Below are 20,642 nucleotides of genomic sequence, written 5' to 3'. Positions count from 1 at the left end.
TTTTCCTTCAGGCTTTGTATTTTTCTGTTGCATCAGATAGAGAGTAAGAAAATTAACCCACAAAAAATCCTACTAAAGTAATAATGAAGATCTGACTTATATCCGGTAAAGATAATTTGTTGATAAGACTGCATGGCTCGCTTGAACTCATTTTGCTTTCTCTGTTTTCTGTAGTTGATCTTTTAAATGCAGCCATGGTAGCATAAGGACTCAGTTAGGGAGAAAGTTTCCACCTTTGCCACAGTCACCTACTTTTGGGTCTTTTCCTAATGCCGCATTGTTGTCTTTTGTAGGTACGTTTTCTACCCCTCCTGGCTCCAGAGCACCCAGAGATTGCTTCTTTTTATTTTTAATACTTTGAAATTCAAAATCGGGATTGATAATACTGTGTTGGGAAGCTGCTGTGTAGCTTCTCTTCGTCTTTACCACGGAGGTTTGATACCTGACACTTTTAATTTAATTTAATTAGGGAGGCAGAACCCCATCTTGGTGTTCATTAAGGGGATTATTCATCAAAGTTATTGCTTCCTTGATGGAGAATAACAATATCACTCGCAATAGCTGATGTTGCTCTCATAATTATATTACTTTCTACTATTTTTCTCTCCAGGGCTTTGTACTTAGTCTCTTTATTTGAAAATTTTAAATTGAGGGAAGCGTAAACTTCTGGTATAGCAAATTCACGAGGGCCACATTTATTTTAGTCTAGTAGCTTTATGTCGTGTAAATGCTGCATAGAATTTTTTTTTTCTGCTTTTTATTGGTTCTCTGCGCTGTCTTTTAAATATTTGTATTTCTTTCAAGCTTAGCTGCACTTCGGCTCGGGGCCTGAGGTTTCTGGCTGCCTGTTTGCTGATGTAGCTGAACTCTGCCGTGCTGAAATCCTGCAGAGCTCACTGTAGTAAGGAAGCCTGGATGGAGCAGGGAGTCACCATGGGGTTTGCTGGAACAGAGTCGAAATCTAATGTAAAATTAATAAGGGGGGGGAGAGCAGACTGTTTGCAAAAGTTATCTTTTGTAACGCAGCCCTAATCAAATATTCAGAAAATGACAGCTTTAAAAATAGAACAATTGTCCTTTTAAAACATGACTAGTTTGGTTAATTTACCCCCAAGTATCCGGTGTCTGTGACTCAGAAAAACCCTTATCTACTAAAGGGGGGAAAAAAGAGCATTGCAGAAAAGGTGACAAGTTTTCACCTCTTTCCTCAGAGAACATTTTAATTCCACTTTAATCAGCCTGCCAATGAAAGAGTACTTGGCTTTCAAGGGGAAACAAATCAAAATATGCATTTATCAGTCATGAGGCAGAATTCAATCGCTCACAACTGATGAACTCCAAAAGGAATGAAACTAGTACTATCACGCTGCCTTGGTGGGTTGCTTTGTACTATCAAAGAACCGGTACTATCTTTTTCTGCCACATCCACTGTTTGTCTGTCATCCCTAATTATGGCCTTTCAAAAGAAACGCTTCATAATTGCTGTTAATGGTTAAAATAAAAAATTTTGCATCTAGATAACTAAATAACATTCTGGTGTGTGCAGATTTGTATGCTCTGCAGCTGCCAAAATAACTAAAGGAAAAAAAAAAAAATTAGCCAGAGATGAGGCAGAGGAAAGGGAAAGAGGTTGCAAAGTGGTACTGTCAGTGTTATCGTACAGGGCTCCTATGAGGGCATGTCACGGGCCTGTCTTATTAAAATAAAACTTTATTTTCTACTAGGAAAGGAGACTTCAGGTTCCCGTAGTGCTGCACAGGTGGGCTCTCATTTCAGACTCCTCTCTGCGGCTCTGGTTAAGAAAGAAGAGCCTGAAGTGGAAAGCAGTTGTGGGGTTTGGTGTTGTTTTGGGTTTTATTTTTTTGCATCGAAGCAAAGTTGGATGCTGTTTCACGTATGGGTGTTTCTAGGTTGTGGGAATTGGTTGCTCTGGGTTTTCTGCTTGTTTAGCATGAGGCGAACACATTGCTCACTATATTGATATTAAACAGAGTCGTCCTGATGGTTACAGTAGTTAGACTACAGCATTATACACAAAGCTGAACCTTTCTGGTGAGAGAAACTGCATTCTTTGAGCTTATCTTGCTCCCTGCGCTGGAATTTACATGCGTAACTACCAGTGCATCAAGATGAGTTTTTCGCCTTTGTGTGGTTTGCATCTCAATGAGGGTGGAGAGGTGCAGTCTGTTTAGCTTTCCTTCTCCCTGCCCTGAAAAATGGTTAAAACTCACCTCATACTTTATTTATGCTTTGTTCCATCCGACTTCTCTTCTGCTAGTAAGGATTTATGAGGCCAGAAAGCCAGAGCCAAACTGCTCTTCTGTTTCATTTTCTCCATTTCTCGTCCTTGTTTGCTTTCTTTTCGATTTTTTGCTCCCTGTGCAGAACGCGCTTTCCCCTGCCTGACTGCATCCCCCTTTAGGGCAAGGCTTGGGCACATCCCCAGACGCTCGGCTCCCCTAACACAGCACCATGCCTTGTCAAAGCCCATGCCTCGAGTCCGGTGTCCTGGGATCGCAGCCTGAAACTGGTTGGGCGAAATACCAACCTTGGCTGAGTTTGATGTGCAAAAACACCAGGATCTGACCTCTAGTCTCTCCTTTTCCCCTTCCTGTGGTTCCACAGTATCTCGCTTGTGTTGCCCCGGTCTGGGGAGCTTTCTGCTCTCCTCCGTCCCACTGAGCTCCATCCTCTCTTCGGATCTCACCTCCTGACCTCCTTTTTTTTCCCCGGGAGTCGATTAGACAAAGGAGGTACGTTGTCATGTGGATGGTACATACAAATAAATTGCATTGTATTTTTTCTCTTTTACGGTTGATTTTAATCTTGTGTTTCAAAAGCATGCTAGTAGCAGTTGCAGATAAAAGAAATACAAAGTAGGATTGTTAAAGTGCCTGTTTGGGTCACGCGTTTGTGAAAATGAATGTGTTGATACCGCTTGAACAGATAGGACAACCTGTGATACTCTGAAATTAAAAAGCGAGGAGAAACAAGGTGGAAACGCGATGGTGGGAGAGAAACTTTCATCTCTTCCGTTCGAGAGTGCTTACGTCAGTTGTAGGGTAGTAGGAGTAGAGGGGTTTGTGTGCTCAGCTATTAATTTCAGGACTGCTTATATTTAATTGACGTGAAACCAAGTGTGCTTGATTTAAAAGATATGTTGCACCGCTTCGGAAAGTGAAGTTTAGGAAAACCAAGTAGAACTGTAAATAAAAATAAGTTTATAAAAATACTCTTATGGCTGCTGATAAATGATTTAGGATTATAACTTGCTGTTGCTTAAATAAACAATTGACTTTACAAACAACAGATAGTACAGAAACAAAAAGTTTTCAAAATAACCTTTATTTTTAAATGAGAGCTCAAGGAGAATCATAAGGCCTTGCATGGGGCTTCTTACATTTCACTTAGGCATTTGCATTCATGCTTTTGTCGGATAGACCTTTGCAGGCTTCGTGCTCTCATACATGTTGCTTGAATTCTTGCCCCTGTTGCCCAATTTTCTGATAATGTACTGCACTCAGGAAATAGTTATATGTTCACTCTGGGAAAACATGGAAACATTATTCCTCTGTTAGGTAATTTTGCTCTAGAAGTAATCTACTGAATGTGGTAGTGTATTATGCATCTGAACCACTTGGAATATTGTATATACAGGCTACTAAAGTCTTAAATTAAAATGTTCGTACTGCTATGTGTGAGTATAGATAGTTCTGTGTTTTCCAGAGAGCTGATGATGAGAATCATTAGTGCTAAGGAAGGTATGTCACATGAAGGTTGGAGGAGGAGGAGTACTAGGTAAAGGATGAGTCAGAAGCTGACAAAGTTCTTCAGAATTTGGTAATTAAGAGAAGTGAAAGTAGGAGTCAGCAGGAGCTGGAATGACAAAGGTCTCTAACTTCTTTTAAGAATGCAGAAATCCAGGTGTTGTAATGTCGGGTCTGTATCCTGATAGAGGATTTGGTTTGTTATCCTGTGTGTGATAGGTAAATGCCAAGTATATCACAGAAAAGTATGAAATGTCCTTTGGAGGACCACTGTAAATATCTTACACACACACACCCCCCCCCCACCCCCAAAAAATGTGGTTTCCCATACCTCTCTCTGTAAGCCTTGTGTGCTGAATCATAAGGACTTAGAAATTTTCTTTTTATTAGAGCTTTGGCTAGTCTTATTAAATGTGTCAAATTATGTCCAAGTTTTTAACGAACTTTAGAGTTCGTGAGGTGCTTAGGTGCTTAGCAACACAGTTTCAGCATTTAGTGGTACACTTTTGGGATGGGGGAAAAAAGATGCATTTTTATGTTGTTGTATTTGGCAATTAAATGCCTGATTTATCTTTACCTTCTCTGTGCCTCTACCTATACAGCTTTTCTCCCCCCACCCACCCCCCTTTTTGTTTTTTTAAGTAAGCATGTAAGATGGCCAGGTACTTGTGTCACGACTTTGGCCAGCGAATTCTGCCCTGGCGGGTCTAATTAGCTGCCCTGTTATATTGCCATATTATGTTGTACGGCATGTAACAGCCACCTATTGTTATTATTTTTTCCTGACCCTCCTATAAAGGGAAACCACAGTAATTGAAGGGGCCTCTGATTTTGTAGCCCTTTTGCCAGATGCATTTGTGTATGTTACTTCAGTATTCTCAAACAATTTTTAATACGCTTCTCATGGCCAAATCTTGTTCTCCGTAAGATTAGTGGGAAGTGTCCCCTTTATTTCTTTGGGGGCAGATTTTGCTACTGTGCGTTTATAACTTCAAAGACAGCAATAAATAGCTGGTCCCCGTCGTTGGAGCAAAACACACTTGAGTGAAAGGTCAGAAAGAGGTGGCAATGCTAAGAAATGTCTCTGAATGTCAGAATTAATTAAAATATTACTTTATTTAAATTACTGATTTCATGGCATTATTCTAATTCATGGAGCCTTTTAAAGCCATGAGTTCTATTTGGAAATATTAGCACTAAAAAGCACTGGGTGCCCAAAACCTGTGGGTTTGGGAGTTTTTCTTACTATTTTTTTAGGAGATGAGTAACTTGGAGTCTGTCTAGTTTACGAAAGCATAGATGTTAGGCACGAAGGAGAGATTGATTCAAGACCCTTTCCTTGCTGCTTTTTAATCTTCTGGAATGACTGTATATTCTTAACCTTATAAGTAAATGAAGTTGGAAACTCAGCTATCCCTTAAAAAAAAAAAAAAAACAACCCACAACTTTGATGCATTGGGTTTCAGAGAAAGACGCCACCGCCATCGCCTGCAGTGTGGTGGTAACCTAAGGGTCAGGAGAACTTGAACTGCAGCATTAGGTCTGTCGTTACGTCTATCAAGCTTTTCCTGTGAACCGGCGCTCCCTGCACCGCTGACTCGGGCTCGCACGCTGCTGCTGCCGCCGCCGAGTTTTCAGAGCAGCTCTTTCCTGGTGTGTTTGGCACGAAAGAGAAGAGAAATACATATCGTCCGCTGGTTTCGCCTCCTCCGGTCGGAAGGAGCTTTTACCTTCCCGTTTCGCTCGCTGCCGAGAACTTCGCCTGAGCTATTGTGGTGGGAAGTAGTGCGATTTAAAGAGAAATATGTTTTGGCATGCCATGTTTATCTTACCATAGGAGTTGTTAAGTGTCTAGCGTGCAGCTTGTTTTTACCACGGACTAAAAAACTCGATGCAACATTTCAGATTTTATTTGATCCAGCACACACATTTTTGATGCTCACTTAGTGTTCAAATCAGTAACAGCAAAATCCAACTTTCCATAAGTAACTACTAGCTCTTAGCCTCCTTTTTCAGATTGTGGTGTTCCATACCGCTTTAAAATATGGTCTAATCTTTGTAGGAATGGCTCTGTTGTAAGCGTTCATATACTAAGCACGTGCTTCATTCAAAAGCTAGTTTAAAAACTTAGGTGGTAGCTGACCTGGAGGACAGACAGGTTGCCTTTTTAAGAATTTCCCCCAGTATTGTTATTTGGGTTAAACTTGGCTTAAAACTTAGTACTTTCTAAATTAGACAAGAATACCAATAAAAAAAGTAAGAGTTTCGTGAAATAGTAGCTTCTGGTTTTGAGCATTACAAACCCAAGGAGCCATTTACACTTTGGATTTTACAGTTGTGATGATGCACAAGATGATTCAACCAGACTGAACCTCCAATCAGTTTAATGTATTCAGGGGTTTCTTTTTTTAAGCCAGAGGAATCACTATAACATTTATTTCAACCTTCAGTATAACAGGGAATAGATTTCTCATTGGCTTGCGTTGTATGGAGTCTGGGACATTTGGAATTTTAAATCTTATTTTCCCCTCTAATATTGCCCATGTGCACCTCTTGCAGCAGGCAAATGCTTTCACTGGCAGGGCAGGCTAAGGAGCACTTACTGATAAGGAAAAGTGACAATGAACTTCAAAAGAAACAAAACAAAAAAAAACCCCAAACCTAAAACACACAGTGTTTGAAAGCCTGACCTCTGCTAACTTGACCCTCTGTTTCAGGGCATTTTGTCTGTATTGGATGCGAAGGGGTGGCTGCAGGTCTGCAGCGACACAGCAAGTGAGCACCGAACCCCATAACTGAAAACTCAGTGATTGAGTCTTCATTATTGGAATATCTTCATTATAGTTTTTATTATTTTGTTCCTTTTGATTTTTTAAACTTCTAGATGTGCTTAAAGCACATTACATTCATAACCATGAGAACTAGAAAATGTTTACAGTGAAAGCCAGGTCCACTCATGCAGTCTCATGGACCTGCACATAAAGTCCAGAGAGAAATGCAAAATACCTCTTTTTTTAAAAAAAAAAAAAGTGGTCAAATTCAGAAAACTTCTAATATGCTTTTTTCCCCTCTGTTATTTCCCTTAGCTTCTTGGATTAGGAAGTTTAGTTGGGAGAACTATATACAGTTTGTATTTTTAATATTCTCCCAGACCATTCATGCCTTTCCAGGGATTTCTAAGGAGTTACAAGGGGACACCCCCCCAGCATGAACAAAGTGTTTGGTTATTTTTGGAGAAATTTCTCATTCCCAGCAGTTGGAGCAGGAGCAAGACGTGGGCTTTCTTGCTCTTGCTGCCTTTTTTCTCGGCAAGATGGGGAAGAACCAAGAAGGAGGGGGAGAGGGAGTACCTGATGGCTGTCAGGTGGTGGAAGCAGGGGATGGAGATGCACGATATCATTAGGACCATAGGGAGGTGTTTGGATCTCAGCAGCAGATGCTGAACAACAGCACCGGTCCGGTTACTTCTTCTGCCTCACTTGCGTGAGAGTGTCTTACGCAACAGTTTGTTTAAACGAAAAGAAGAGAAACATTTCTGTAAAATGGGGAGAAGAGGTAGCATGGTGTAGCGGGACATCGTAATAGAAATTGTCTTTTAAGTGTAGTAGATAAAGGAAGTGCTGGGGGTGCAGGTAGCCTAATCTGCTGGAGATCTCGGTGAAATGCCAGTTGTGTTTGGTTTTGTGTTTGTGTGTATGTTCCCTGCATTGTTAGATGCTTCTGTGTCTGAAGGAGTGCTAGCTGCTGCAGGAGCTTTAGAGAGGTATGAAAAACATTCCTTCTAAAAATACTGGGAAGCTCCCTCCACCCCCATTGTTTATTGGAAACTTTTCCCCCCTCTTAAGATATTTGATTATGGTGTAATGCAGCTAATTTAAGCATCTGTTTATCACTGCCTGGCTAGACTGAATGTGAAATTTCAATTGAATTACCTCCCAAGAGAGCTTTGAGCTCTGAGGGTAAAACAAATCATTTTCTCTCCATTCCCCTGGGACTGTCAATAAAAAGAATTCATCTAAATAGTTTACATGCGTTTTGAAATGTTGCATCTACTAGACTTGGTTTTGTTGTTAGTGGAAAATTGCCAGTGTGAGTAGAATATCAGCTTTAACTCGACTATGGCAGTGTTATAGCATGGTAGTACAGTGTCTGGAAAGGCTACAGCTGTGAAAGCATTTGCATTTAAGTAATTCATATTTGATCAATAAATGTGCGTGCTTTATTTTAGAACAGAAGATAGTGTATAAACCTGAGCTTACTGCAACCTCAGACATAAGATGCCACCACCCCAGTAGATTCTCCAGCTCTTCCAGTTGGCGTGTTACAATAAAGTGAATTATTGCTGCGGGCTGCTGGTGGGACTCTGTGAGCCCCTCATCACCCACCGCAGCTTTGTCTGCTCCTAAATATTTGTGTGTGCGCACGTTATTAAAAATATTTCCACTTCCACAAGAAACAGTAGATTTTCTCTTTTATTTGTCATCATGTCAACAAAGATCTGGGAGAGGGCAGAGTACAGGTTTTTCTTGCTCTGCAAAAAACCTAGTTACTAGGTTTACATCTTCTCTGTCATTTTGGTAGTGGGAAGAGAGGAGATTTTCCTTCTAGTTTGCCTTACTTAGGTTTGAAGTGAAACCTGCTGCCATCCACATGCAGAACACCTGCAGATCTGATTTGTAGGTGCTTTTACCCCAGACTGGGCTTCTCTGCTGGGGGTCAGGTGCTGTCTTCACTCAAACTGGGACACGTGGACGTGTCTGTGAGCTGCAGGCAGCAATCCACGTGCTGGTGATGCCCCAGTGTCTCCCCACTGCTCTCCTCGGAGGACGAGCAAGTTCTCCTCCAGCTGAGTTTGCTGACTGGGAAAGAGCCCTAGACTATCTCAACATAAATAACTGTGGGCTACATTTCCAGATGCAAGCGCGGACAAAAAGATCGGGTTTCCTTATGGGAATATCCACGCTAACCTTTGTGCCCGTCACCTGAGTCTCACCAGTGGAACACCACTGTACCCTTCAGCTCGGACCTTTGGGCTTACTTGGAGCTGCAGAGTACAGGTTGAGGGTAATTTCATTCAAGCAGGAAAACCACAGTCCCAAGAGAAATAAAATTGAAAGGCGTCATGACAGTGTGAATGCTTGTACCCCAGCTATTGTACCCCAAACCAGCGTGCAGGTAACCTAGACAGCGAGCAGACCGCAGGGAGGTGGATGGCAGAATTTGTTTTCCTAACACCTCTCCTGTTGCCAACAATTCCAGCTGAGAGTTAGAAGAAGGTCCAGCTAGCGGTAGCAAGATGCTTCACCAGCGAACACCTTTACACCAGTTTCCCTTTTACAATGTGGATAGTTAAAATTTGCTCTCATACAGGTATTCAAGCAGTGAAGAAAAATTTCTTTAAAGATCTTCTAGTAGTGGTAGCAGTAAGAAGATCGGAGGTACCCGTGCAGAGCGAATGCCTGTTGATTATTTTGGAGTGGAGCCGTGTTCAGACCTGCAGGAGCTAGCCCAGGTTAGCAGCTAAACTCGTGTCATTGCCCTGTTACTCTTTCAGTCTCCTGTCCTGGTTCTATTTTTATTGATTATAAAAACCATATCATTATGTTAACTGGGATCATTTTAGATGGCATAGCAGTTGGGATGACAAAAATCAGAGTCCAAAAACTGCGCAAACTTTTGAATAAAACAGATGAAAGCTTGTAAGAAATTTTAAGAGTTCACTTGTTCAGGAGTTTGGTGTTTCTGCAGTCATTCTGACAGTTGGTCATGTTTAATGGCAAAGCCTAAGGAAGTTAAATGCCATGTACATAGCCAGTATATTTTCATGACAGCTATCAGCCGCAGTACTTTCTACAATCATCACAGGGAGGGTTTGAAGAGAGGGTCACGATATTGCTTGTTTACTTGTCAATATTTTCTTTAGTATAGGGGATTGACTGTTTAAAGTACTTGTTTGCAGAAGCAGTAAAAGTTATTCACAGATTGCAACAGTCTAGGAGTGATTAAGGTTTTAAATTATATCGATATTCATCATGAGCAGCTAAGGCGTAATCACGGTAAAGACCGTTCTGGCTTTTTATTCCAAAACAGTAGTAGACCAGAAGTCTGTGGGTACATTGAAGCTTTGGCCCATGTTGTGAGATGCTAATAGTCCATATTTCCTTTCTGGCTCTAAATATGGAACTGTTTTGACAGTTTAAGTATACTTTAAAACGATTAATCCTGACAGGGTTGATAGTAACCTAAGAAAAATTTTTTTAAACCCCAAAACTGCAGTTTATCTTAATGAGTAGCTCACTGTCAACAGCAAAGTCCCGTTACTGTGTGTGAATGGGGTTTAGAGACTATCACTATAAGAAAACAACAGGTCTTGTAATTTTAAAGTACATGACTAGAAGTAGAGTTAGCCCCTTCTCCACAGCCATCCATAGTCTTCCAGTGTGCCCCCAGCCCAAGGTGCTTCACCTGTGCCTCTCACCTTGCTTGTAAAACAACATTAGGAACAAATTTATTTTTGAGATCCTTGAACCAAAGTGGTCTTTTAGGAGAGGTGTGCAAAGATACCAGCCGCTTAAGATAAAATAGATACAAGAGTTTGTGTAATGTTAAAAGCAAGCAGCTACATGGGAATAGTCTTGGAGTGTTTCCAAATACAAATGAGTCCTGTGTCACAAAAAGTCAGAAGTCTCCCTTGAGTGAAGATCATTGCCCTCAGGGTGCGTGTTGGTCACTCTTTAAAATTCTTATAAAAACAAAGAAATTAATTATCCAGTATAAAAATGGGGCATACGTCTCCTGGCAAACATTCAATTAACTTTTTAGTGCTTGCTACTTAATGTTGTGTTTGACCAGTCGAGCATTGAGAACGACTTTCCTTTGAAAGGGAGCTGGGGTGGAACGTGGCATTGCGCTGGAGCTTTGCTCCGGCGGCCAGTTGTGGCTGGTCATCAACATTTTTCCCATGATCGTTGAGTGTGGAGCTAGTTATATTTTACTTATGCATGTGAGATGTAATTTGCTTTGGGACAGGTTTTTTGTAGGCTGGATGATGTTTTATTGAGAATATAGTTTAGCTAGTTTTGCAATCATAGACTGGATTGCAGTGGTAGAGCATGAACTACCAATTAAAAGTGACTGTATAATACTTCTAATTCCCATGACTAATGGGCTGAAAATATGGAGCTCTTTGACCTGGATCCAATCCAAGCTAAAGATGAATTATGTCACATAGATCACATTTTGTACTGTTAAAATGGCAAACGGTGCAAGTGTAAACCCCAAAATTTAAGAAATATTGACTTCCAAAGGATGAGGTGACATGATGGATATATTTTGAGAGTAATGCATGAAAAACACTTGAAGAACTATTTTTTTTTTTTTTTTAGAACTTCTACCTATTTGTATACACATCGATACCATTTATAATCTCCTTTCACCATTAATCTCCTGCTGCTTTGCTAACAAATGATTGTGTACTGAAACAATTGGAAGGGAAAGATTCTCTGGGTTTTTTTTATTGAGTGCCCCATGTCCTTTAGATTGGCAGTATAAATCTCATTGTCACAAGATACATCTTTTTTTTTTAAGTGTATCCTGTATGTAGAGATTCTCAAATTGACCTTTGATTGTCATATATGATTTATATATTTTTTTTTCCCAGAAGGATTGCTAATACTGTTAAATTTGGTGTTAAATCCGGTAATCTAAATAGCCAAGTTTTGTTGTTCTTGTAGCAGAACAAAATTAAATATCTGTGGGTTACACTTAAGGCTGGTTGGACTGCTAAAAGCTGTATAAATATGCAAGGCGCCAGAGCTTATGTGAAGGAAAGTGCTCTGCTCGTCAAACGAGGGAGTGATTATGTGGCAGGGCAGTAGGAGTTCTCTTGGAAACAGGGGAAATTATCAGCGTACCAGGACAGAATGCAAAGGTCGATCTGCTGAATACAAATAAAGTATTGAGCACCAGGTTCTGCCTCATGGAGCTGGCGCTTTTGGAACCGCTGTGATAAATGCACTGATAAATTCGAGGGAATGAGTGCTATTGCAAAAGCCTGATGAAGGCTAGAAAGTGTCCAGCTAGTAGGAATTGCATTGCTTGGTCAGGCACAATGAAATTAAATAGAATTTGCTTTAGTGAAATTGCATCGAGGATGATTAAAGGTGCTGCTGGGAGAAGGTGGTGATCACCTTTCACTGAAGCCACTTCAGTGACTCCGTCACTTACTCCTTACGTCCGTTTTGTTTTCTTCTCCTTCTCAGCACCGTTCCTTGGGATCGTGAGAGTTTGCCCAAATGCACCAGGTCCTGCGCTTGCCCCTTACCGTCACACAGCGTTCTTCGTTCCCCTGTTCTTTGATAATTGCGTTTTGGGTCAAGATTTGGCCTTTTAGCTTCGCTGTCAACAGCTCCAAAAAGCTGATCCGCGTAACGCAGCACCTTCTTACCTAGGTGAGCCCGAGACGTGCAGGTTGGAGCTGCTCTCCGCTCCATCCACAGCTCCGCTGTTCGGATCCGCGGTCGGGATTCGAGTCTGTAGCTCGTTTCCAGCTAAGTCACCAAGCGGTCTCTGATCCCTAGCTGCTAAAACCACATCGCGTGCTTCTCGCCTCTGGGGCTAAACTGCTCTTTGGATGTTTTCTTGATGCAGAAGTCTGCAGAAGAGTCCAACTCCTGTTGGTTTTGCTTCAATATTTTTGCATTTTGTATTACTTTTTAGGGGCCTTTGGCCTCATGGGTGTCGAACAATGGATTGTAAGAGAATTCACATCTTTCCAGTTGTTTCGCTTCCCTAAAATATGATGGCAGGGCAGTGCCCAGCAGCTGCAGGCAGGACCAAGGCCTCGCCGTGCTCCGCTGTGTTTGCGGGGGAACTGCGATACCACGAATGTGAAGTTTGAGTGACTTGAACTGGGTTTTGCCCCAGAAGGGCTGACAGTGTAACCAGTCTTTTAAGGTAAAACAAAACACATATGCACACAGAAACACGCACACACATATATAACTACGCGTGACATCCATATGTTACCAAGATGAGACGGTATCTCTTTGACTTTTTTGTTTCCATTTTGATATTTAAATGGTCCTCTGGCAATGGGACCAGAGTTACATACTCTAAATAAAGACACCTTCAAATTCATGTAAGAAGACCTTGGCACTGTAAGTGGAGCCTATTTCCTCACTGTATGTGTTTTCTTAAACAGTTTGACGTTGTACCTCTTCTGCTGCTGGTTAATGTTAGACTAAGAAGTGTAAGGAATATTTTTCATGATTACAGTTGTTGGAGCAGTGCATGCGGAGCTATATTCGGTCATTTATTCCCTCTTCATTTTTGTAACAATTGTAGCATGAACTAATTATTTTCTCAGCTTGAGGTGTATGGGAGTTGCGTTTGATAACTGTTTACTTTACAGACTCTTTTTTGAAGGAGTGACCTAAGCTTGGACGTGGGGTCCTCTGCTCTGTTCCCTTCAAAGGCATAGGGAAGATCAGGGGCTTTGCCAGGGGGAGAAGAGCTCGGGCAGTAGATTGGTACGCCGCCTTCATCCATGTATGAATATCCAGGTGAAAAGTTAATGCTGCCACTAACGGGATTATCTTCTGCTCCATGCTGGCACGTCCCTTGTATTGCCCAGACAGCAGCAGGGGTAGCCAAATGGAGCCACGTGGCTCTGAGGACGTGGGGAGAGAGAAAAGCAGAGATGTTTCAGCAAAGAAATCAGCACGCTGTTGGGTTTAAACCGTTTCTTTTTGCTTATCCTGGGAATCGGAGCCACCAAAATGCTATCTTCTTTCTGCCGTTGACTCCCTTCCAAAGGATTTGCTGTTGGCCAGTACGAAGGAACCTCACATACACCGCGGAGCTTGAAATTTGCACCAAAATGAAGCTGTATTAATAATAATAATAATAAAAGAGTTCCAGCTTCCTACAGATTTAAATTGGCTCAGTAAATTTGACACCACGTTTAGCTTCTGAGGTGATAATGCATCAAATTACACTGTGTGGTTATTTTTCATGGCATGTCAGTAAAATAGAAACTAATATTCTATATTGGTATTTCAGAAGATGTTTCTTCAGAGGGGCAAGCTTTCAATGAGGATTTAAAGACTGTTAATGTAAATGTGACCGTTCTGTGTCTTTTTCAATTCAAGCAGCCTACTTCTATTATAGAGAGAATGTTAACAACTTAATATTTTGGTTTAGAGTTATAGATGGTAGAGTTTTAGAACATAAACAGATGCTCTGTATGGCAAAAAATATTTGAAATAGCCCTTGAAAGAGTTCATTATCTTCATACTTCCATAACTTCATTAGTTCCCTAACTTGCTTAGTGCTCAAGCAGCATTTGCTGGGTGCTTTGTATGCACACAAAGGGGCAGTTTTTGCCCTGAAAAGTTCGGTCTTGGGGCATCAGATGTAGCATTTGATAATGCAGGAAGCAATAAATGGTGACCAATTCTGTACAGTTTTAACTGTAACAGATGGTTAAAAAAATTCACAAGCTATTTTTTAACAGAAGATAAGGTTCTCAGTTGCACTAATACTTTTCTTGAAAGAAATTTTGCTTTCTGTAGAAAACTACCTTTTTGTGGTAAACCAGAAAACTTTTTTTTTTTCTTGTAGGGAAGAGTTGTTTGCAGGAAACCATTTTCTGACCAGCTTTAAAATACAGAGATTGCAAAGACCCCTTACAGTTTTTTCTCATCACTCCTAAGGAAACTAAATGCTAAACTATCAACATTATGTAAGGTTCACTGAAAGCAGTAAAGGTCCTCGCTTTTTTATCCTTTTCCTATACCCCAGAAGAGGAAGAAAATATAATAAAATATAAATACCAGGGTATTTTTGCCCCCAAAGTTGTTATTGAGAGCTTTAGCTGCTTCAGTGCTTTCCTGTCTTCTCTCCTCTGAAACTGTGCTCATTGGTCCCGCTTACAGCAGCCTGCATGGTGATGGCAGCAACCTAAAACCTTTAAAAATGTGTGGGACGAGAGGTGGGGGAACAGGAGGAGGTTACATTGGCTTTTTCCTGGAAAATGTGACATTTTCACCAAACGTTGATACAGCAAAAGCTTTTCAAGGGAGAAACCAGAGTTTCGATTTGGAAATGCTGCTGTAACGCTGCATGGAAGTCGTCGCTGGGTTGACTTTTGTGCCTTCTCTTCCCGGTCTGGGTTCCCTGGGTGGACTTCAGTTTCTTCGTCCGAATGACTGTGTCTTTTCATTGAGCTGTGCTGGTAAACCGGAGAAAACAGTCTGGTTGGAAAGCTGCATGTATAGAGAGCAGCAAAGAGGGGGGGGAAAAGAGGCACTGAACCGGAATTCCTGTGAGATGCAGGGATGGTGGCTCTAGAAGGCTACATTAGGTTTTCATCTTCTAATCAAAAACCAACCTCATGGTCCCAGTGACACTTGCTAGTAGCACTTAGTGTTTGCTGAATTGTGTGCTTGCCCGCTAAGCTTCCTTTACCGTACGTGCAACATCAGCATTTGTTGGTGTTAAAGCAAAACAATGTCAGAAGGTACTTCATTAATATAATGATGGGTCTCTTTGGATCACCATATAAATATTTGTCGCTTCAATACCAGGTATCATTCATCATCTTTGTTGCTGCAATACCAGGAATCATTCCCAGACCCTGCTGCAGCAGCTTAGGTCAATTTGTGTAGCAAATCAGTGGCCAGACTAGTATTGGCACATAAGATTTCTTGATTCCTGGCCTCTTACCTGACCTTAAAAAGCAGGCTAATAATTTTGAAATAATTGGTGTTTTTTAGGGTTTTTAATGAAAAAAATAATATTTGCATATTTTTCATTTTGGCAATCATCTGTTCAGAGGTCTCAGCCCAAACAAGCAAAATCAGAGTTATGATAGATGAATAAACAACTTTGTTGATGTTCTCAGTTATTGGCAGTTGCTATAGCAATAGGCTGCCACAGATTCCCGTATAATGGTTCTGGTACATGGCTGCTCACCACATCAGTCAGATCAGAGGTGCATCCTCCTTGGTGATGGAGATGGTAAAAATATCTTAGCTATGCATAAACCATAAAATTGGGGTTTCATGGTACTTAGAACGGTAAGAGTTGTATGTCCGTGTGTTTGGGGTTTTTTTCTGTAGCAGTACAAAGCATGCATCAATTCCCAGAAGTTTGTCCAGTGGGGTATCTCCAAGTGAAGTATTTTTTTGTTACAGCATCCCTGTGCTTGGTCTGGCTAGTGCCAAAGCAATGCAGCTGTGTAACTGTGTTGGAGGGATCCTGTTTCGCAATACGTTTTTGAGACCTTAAAACTTTATTTGAAGGGCAGGAGCAGAACTCTTGGAATGTGCTTCCTTATTCTTAACCTCAAAGTCTCAACTCCATGAGCATTTTGATGGCATGGGATGGTTTCTTCTTTCTGGCTCTATACAGTGGCTTTTCCCAGGTTCTAGCAAGTTTTTCACTAATTCTAAATTGTGTATTTACAGGCTGCTCGTGGTGCATGTTTCCCTCCTCACCAAATGATAGCTTTTCATGTAGCAAGGTGTAGCCCTCCAGATCTTCACCTCCAGTGTCATGGGAGCGTGTTTTTTGGAGCACTCAATGCATCAAAATTTGACCCGGCTGTGTTTATTTCAGTGTGTGGTCTTGTACACGGGTAGGGACATTCAGACGTAGCCAGTGCCTTCATTCGAATCTCACGTTGCTTGTTCAAATGAACTGTGCCGTGTCTGAACGGCTGATCGATAGCAGGTCGGTCCCTTCCTTAGACAGGAGGAAATCCAAAGGAAAAATTGATTATTAACACGATGCAGTAGAAATACAAGGACAGAAAAGGCAGGAAATCAGGCTTGGGGTTTTGGTAGCTGTTTTAATTTGGCTACGTAGTCCATAAAATGTCCACAAATTAAATTATGTGCTTTGGTTGTAACATGAATATGGATTTTGGTATACCAAACTCTGCATGCATGGGAAATCTGGTTTTGGCCATGGAAGAGCTGCGCACAGAGCACAAAACACTTGGGATGGATAGACGGGGATATGCTGCCTGTACAGGAGAGTTTATGTCAAAATATATAGTCAAAAATAAACCCAGAACAAAGTAATTTCAGCTACAAAGTGTATTTTCAGGCCTTCATATGGTTGCTTGACTATAATCTCATTAACTTTTTTTTTAATTGAATATGAAGGCAGACTTAAGCTCTGAAATTTAGGCCTAAATATTTTTTTTTTTTTAAATCAAATCAAAATTGCTTCTGTTGAGGGATTTGTTTCAGGATCCACTTTAAACATGTATGGGCATATTCACACTGGCTAATACAGGCTAACACAGATAGGTAAGTTATTTGACAAGTGATTACAAATAGGAATCAAAGATCCCTATAAAGCCATTGAACAGACAGACACCTCCAGGAAGATGATTCAAAATACTGGGTATCTAAACTGGATGTCTAAAGAAAATTATATAAATACCTCAGATTCTCCCCTATTTTCCTCCCCACTGTGTTCTTCCAACAGAGACTTGTACTAATCCATTAGCAAAAAAAAAGGCTGTTTCCCACTTTGTTTCGCAGATTGTTTTGGCCTTAAACACAACCCAATCTACAAAATGCAATGATTTAAGTTTTCATTTTTAATGTAGCTCGTCATTGCTAAATTGAAGAACCCGGGATTAAAAAAAAGCACGTAATGTGAATTAATGTGGTGGTGGACAGTGAGTGTTTGTGTTACAGCAATAGTATCACAGGTTCATTTCCTTTGTATATCTTACTTCAGTTTTGCAAACTAGGATGGGGGTTTTTGAGCTTTTTCTGTATACTTTTCCAGGGGCTTTTGTTTCCAAAGATGTAAATTGAAAGGGATGACATTTCCACGCAAAGAGAAGAAATGTTTATTTTAAGAACACACAAGTACCTGGTTACAATATAACTTGTTGAATCCTCGATGCCAGACTGGCCTTGCTTGGAAGATGAATGTGAATTTGAAAAGGACCCTGTCAAAGTAATCGGACTTTACAGCTTACTCCTATTAGCCAAATCTTTGCTTCACGCTCCTCTGTCTTTTAAGCATGCAGTAGCAACTTTTAAGAAAAAAAAAAAGGTTTGCAGCCTTGGTGGATGTGGTGAGGTATTTTCATGGTTTAGGTACAGTTTGTAAGCACGGACCAAGCCTTCCCCTCTGCCCCCTCCCTAAAAGAAGAAAAGAAGGAAACAAGCACCCATAAAACTCGACACAAGCGAAGAGAAGCAAAATGAGCAAAACCTCAGACAAGTTTTGGTTAGAGGGTCGTTGGGGTTTTTTTTTCCCTATGCCGATGTTGCTGATTTATAGATGGAGCAGCCTGTGGCTGTGGCAATAACGTGCCGAGCTCCGGGCCGGGTTCGCTGGTCGGGATGGAGATGCTGTCCCTGGGCACAGCAGAGATCGATGCTGACTCGAGCACGCTTTCAGCTTGCATGGAAGTGGAAACTGGTTGTTTAAAACAGGCTACCACGTTTTTGTCATGCCTCCTCTCACTGCCAAAGTTGTACAGATGCAGGGAGTGAGAATATCCTCCTGCCACCTTTCCGGAGGCATTTTTATACCTGTACTTCACTGTAAATCAGAAGAGCAGTAAAACAAGGGAAGGGGACAGTGTAAGGATCAGCTGAGCTACAGCAGTCACTTCCCGAGGGTGCTTAACCTTGCATATATTATTTTCTTTTTGTCTAACTGTTGCATATGTATCCGCAGAAAATGTGCTGTTAGAAAAATTAGAAGTGGGAATTAAATACTGTGCTACAGGGTGATAGGCAAAGCTGAGGATTTCTCGTGTAACTTTGCAGAAACGTCCTGCTTTCCACTGATCTTTTATTCAGCTTTTAGAGATGTAAGATTTGCAGTCCTTTTTCTGGCATATTTTTTAATACCGGTATGCTTCTCGCACTCTACTTTCCTGTTCAGATTTCTATATTTCTAAATGTGATGTGTGTGGACGAGGGTTCATAAATATATATGTTCCTTGACGGTTTCAGTTCATGCATGCGTATATGAATATATATCCCTCGATGGGGTTTCAGTTCTGCTGCAGACGCGATGGATTTCTCCCTCTTTATCAGTGGCACCATTAGTAGAGATAGAAATGGAAACTTTTTCAACTAAAACCAGCTGGGATATCATTGATCAAGATACAGTCTAACCCAGGAAAATGGGGTGTAAGTAGTAATTGGAGCTATAATGCAGTTGAAATTATGTTTTTCTTGCTGTTTGTTTTTAGGATATTTCATGACCCATTCATTCATTCATTCATTCATTCATTCATTCTTGCTCTTTTCCCTTAAAAATATAATTTTCTCAAAGATAAAGATAAAGAGGGTTTTAGGGCTGCTGAAACAACAGATAGAAAGGTTATAATTTTGTTCTTTCAGAAAATATTTAATAATATATTAGAAGTTTATAGAAGGGGAAATACGATTCTCTGAGGAATTTTCAAATCAGTGACATCTTTTTCCTTTAATGTGTTATGCTTAACATTGCGGTTTAAAAGCATGGAATGAGACTTCATAGGTTGGTGGTTTTTTTTAAAAAAAAAAAAAAAAAAACAAAAACAAAAAACCAAACCTTCCCCAGACACTGGATTTACATTTTAAAAAGAAAACACGTTACAAAGACCCTGCCGTTAACTGTACAGAAATGAGCATTTGATGATGAGTTTCAAAGGAAACAGATTAAGTGGTTAGCAAGTGCTGTGGCATTTGGCACGTGTGCAGATTCAAGCAGTAAGTCAAAAAGACACAGATAAAATATTGTCAGGCAACTGGCTTTGTTGCATCTGTTTGGATGACAGAGATCTAATTTTGAATTATTTTGACAAATTAGAAATGCAGTTTACACCAGCAAGTATTTTTCCCTTAAATTTCGAGTGCCAGGCAGACAAAATGACTTGCCTTGACTATCTCCTTTTCAATACTTAATCTCCATAACTAAGTTCCAGAGTCAGCTCCGGAAACTAATTTACTTTCCTTTCTAAAACACATTTTAAAGACAAAAACTAAACTGTATTAAATATTTACATGTCATCAGTCACTGTAATTACCATAGTGTTTATATTCTGTTTGCAGAGAGTGAGGGAGGTGGTCATGCAACATCAAGAGGCAGTTGATATTTGGGAGACAACTTCTATCGTAGCGTGATCACTGTGAGGATACTTTGAGGCAAGGAAACACTTTTTCCAATCAAATGCATTTTATTAGAAGATTCAATCATCGATCCTGCCTTGCAGTCCTCCTTTCACAGTTGGCTGCGTGGACGTTATTAATTTTCACTACATGTTAGCCCGGATATGGCTCAGATTTTACCAGTTTCTTCCCTCTGTAATTCTTTCCATTCTCTCCCTCATCCCAAGTACTTCTTCCCAGCATATGCCAATCGTTTTTATACTCTTCTTTGTAGGAAGGTGATACTAAAACAGTATTATAGCAGCCCCTAGTAAATGTGGAGTCTGTGTGTATTGATTACATGGGATTAGTGATTGTAGGTATGTATACACACAAAAATAGTTGTTATATATCTTTGGCCAGTTGACCTCACTGCTGATCAGTCTCCCTTTGGATTTCTAGTATTAACAGCTCCGTAAGAAATTCAGAAAATTGCTTTTTTATTAATTAGTATTCTGGAAACAGGAGAAGTTCTCGCCTTTCTTACTCAATTTTTGAAAGATCCTCTGCAGTTCTTTCTCTATAACACACCAAAGCAGCATCCATTCCTAGAGCAGTGTTTAGGTTCTGCGTACCATGACAGTACATTATCCCAGTTATTCGGAAGGGGTATAGTGTACCAAATTTTAGCTTCTGTAGTTCATAATGTGTCTAACAATGTTGATGTACAAAAAAACCTGTTTCCTTTTAAATGAAC

The 20,642-nt window shown here is 40.6% G+C and overlaps 1 protein-coding gene across 2 annotated transcripts in view; it reads left to right on the top strand.

Annotated features, from left to right (window-relative positions):
* Positions 1–20,642, top strand: part of TAF3 (TATA-box binding protein associated factor 3) — a 121,037-nt gene that overhangs the window by 37,957 nt on the left and 62,438 nt on the right. The window lies entirely within an intron of this gene.

Source organism: Harpia harpyja, chromosome 6 (genome assembly GCF_026419915.1).
Source record: "Harpia harpyja isolate bHarHar1 chromosome 6, bHarHar1 primary haplotype, whole genome shotgun sequence".
NCBI lineage: Eukaryota > Metazoa > Chordata > Aves > Accipitriformes > Accipitridae > Harpia > Harpia harpyja.
This window is presented reverse-complemented; position numbering and strand designations above follow the sequence as displayed.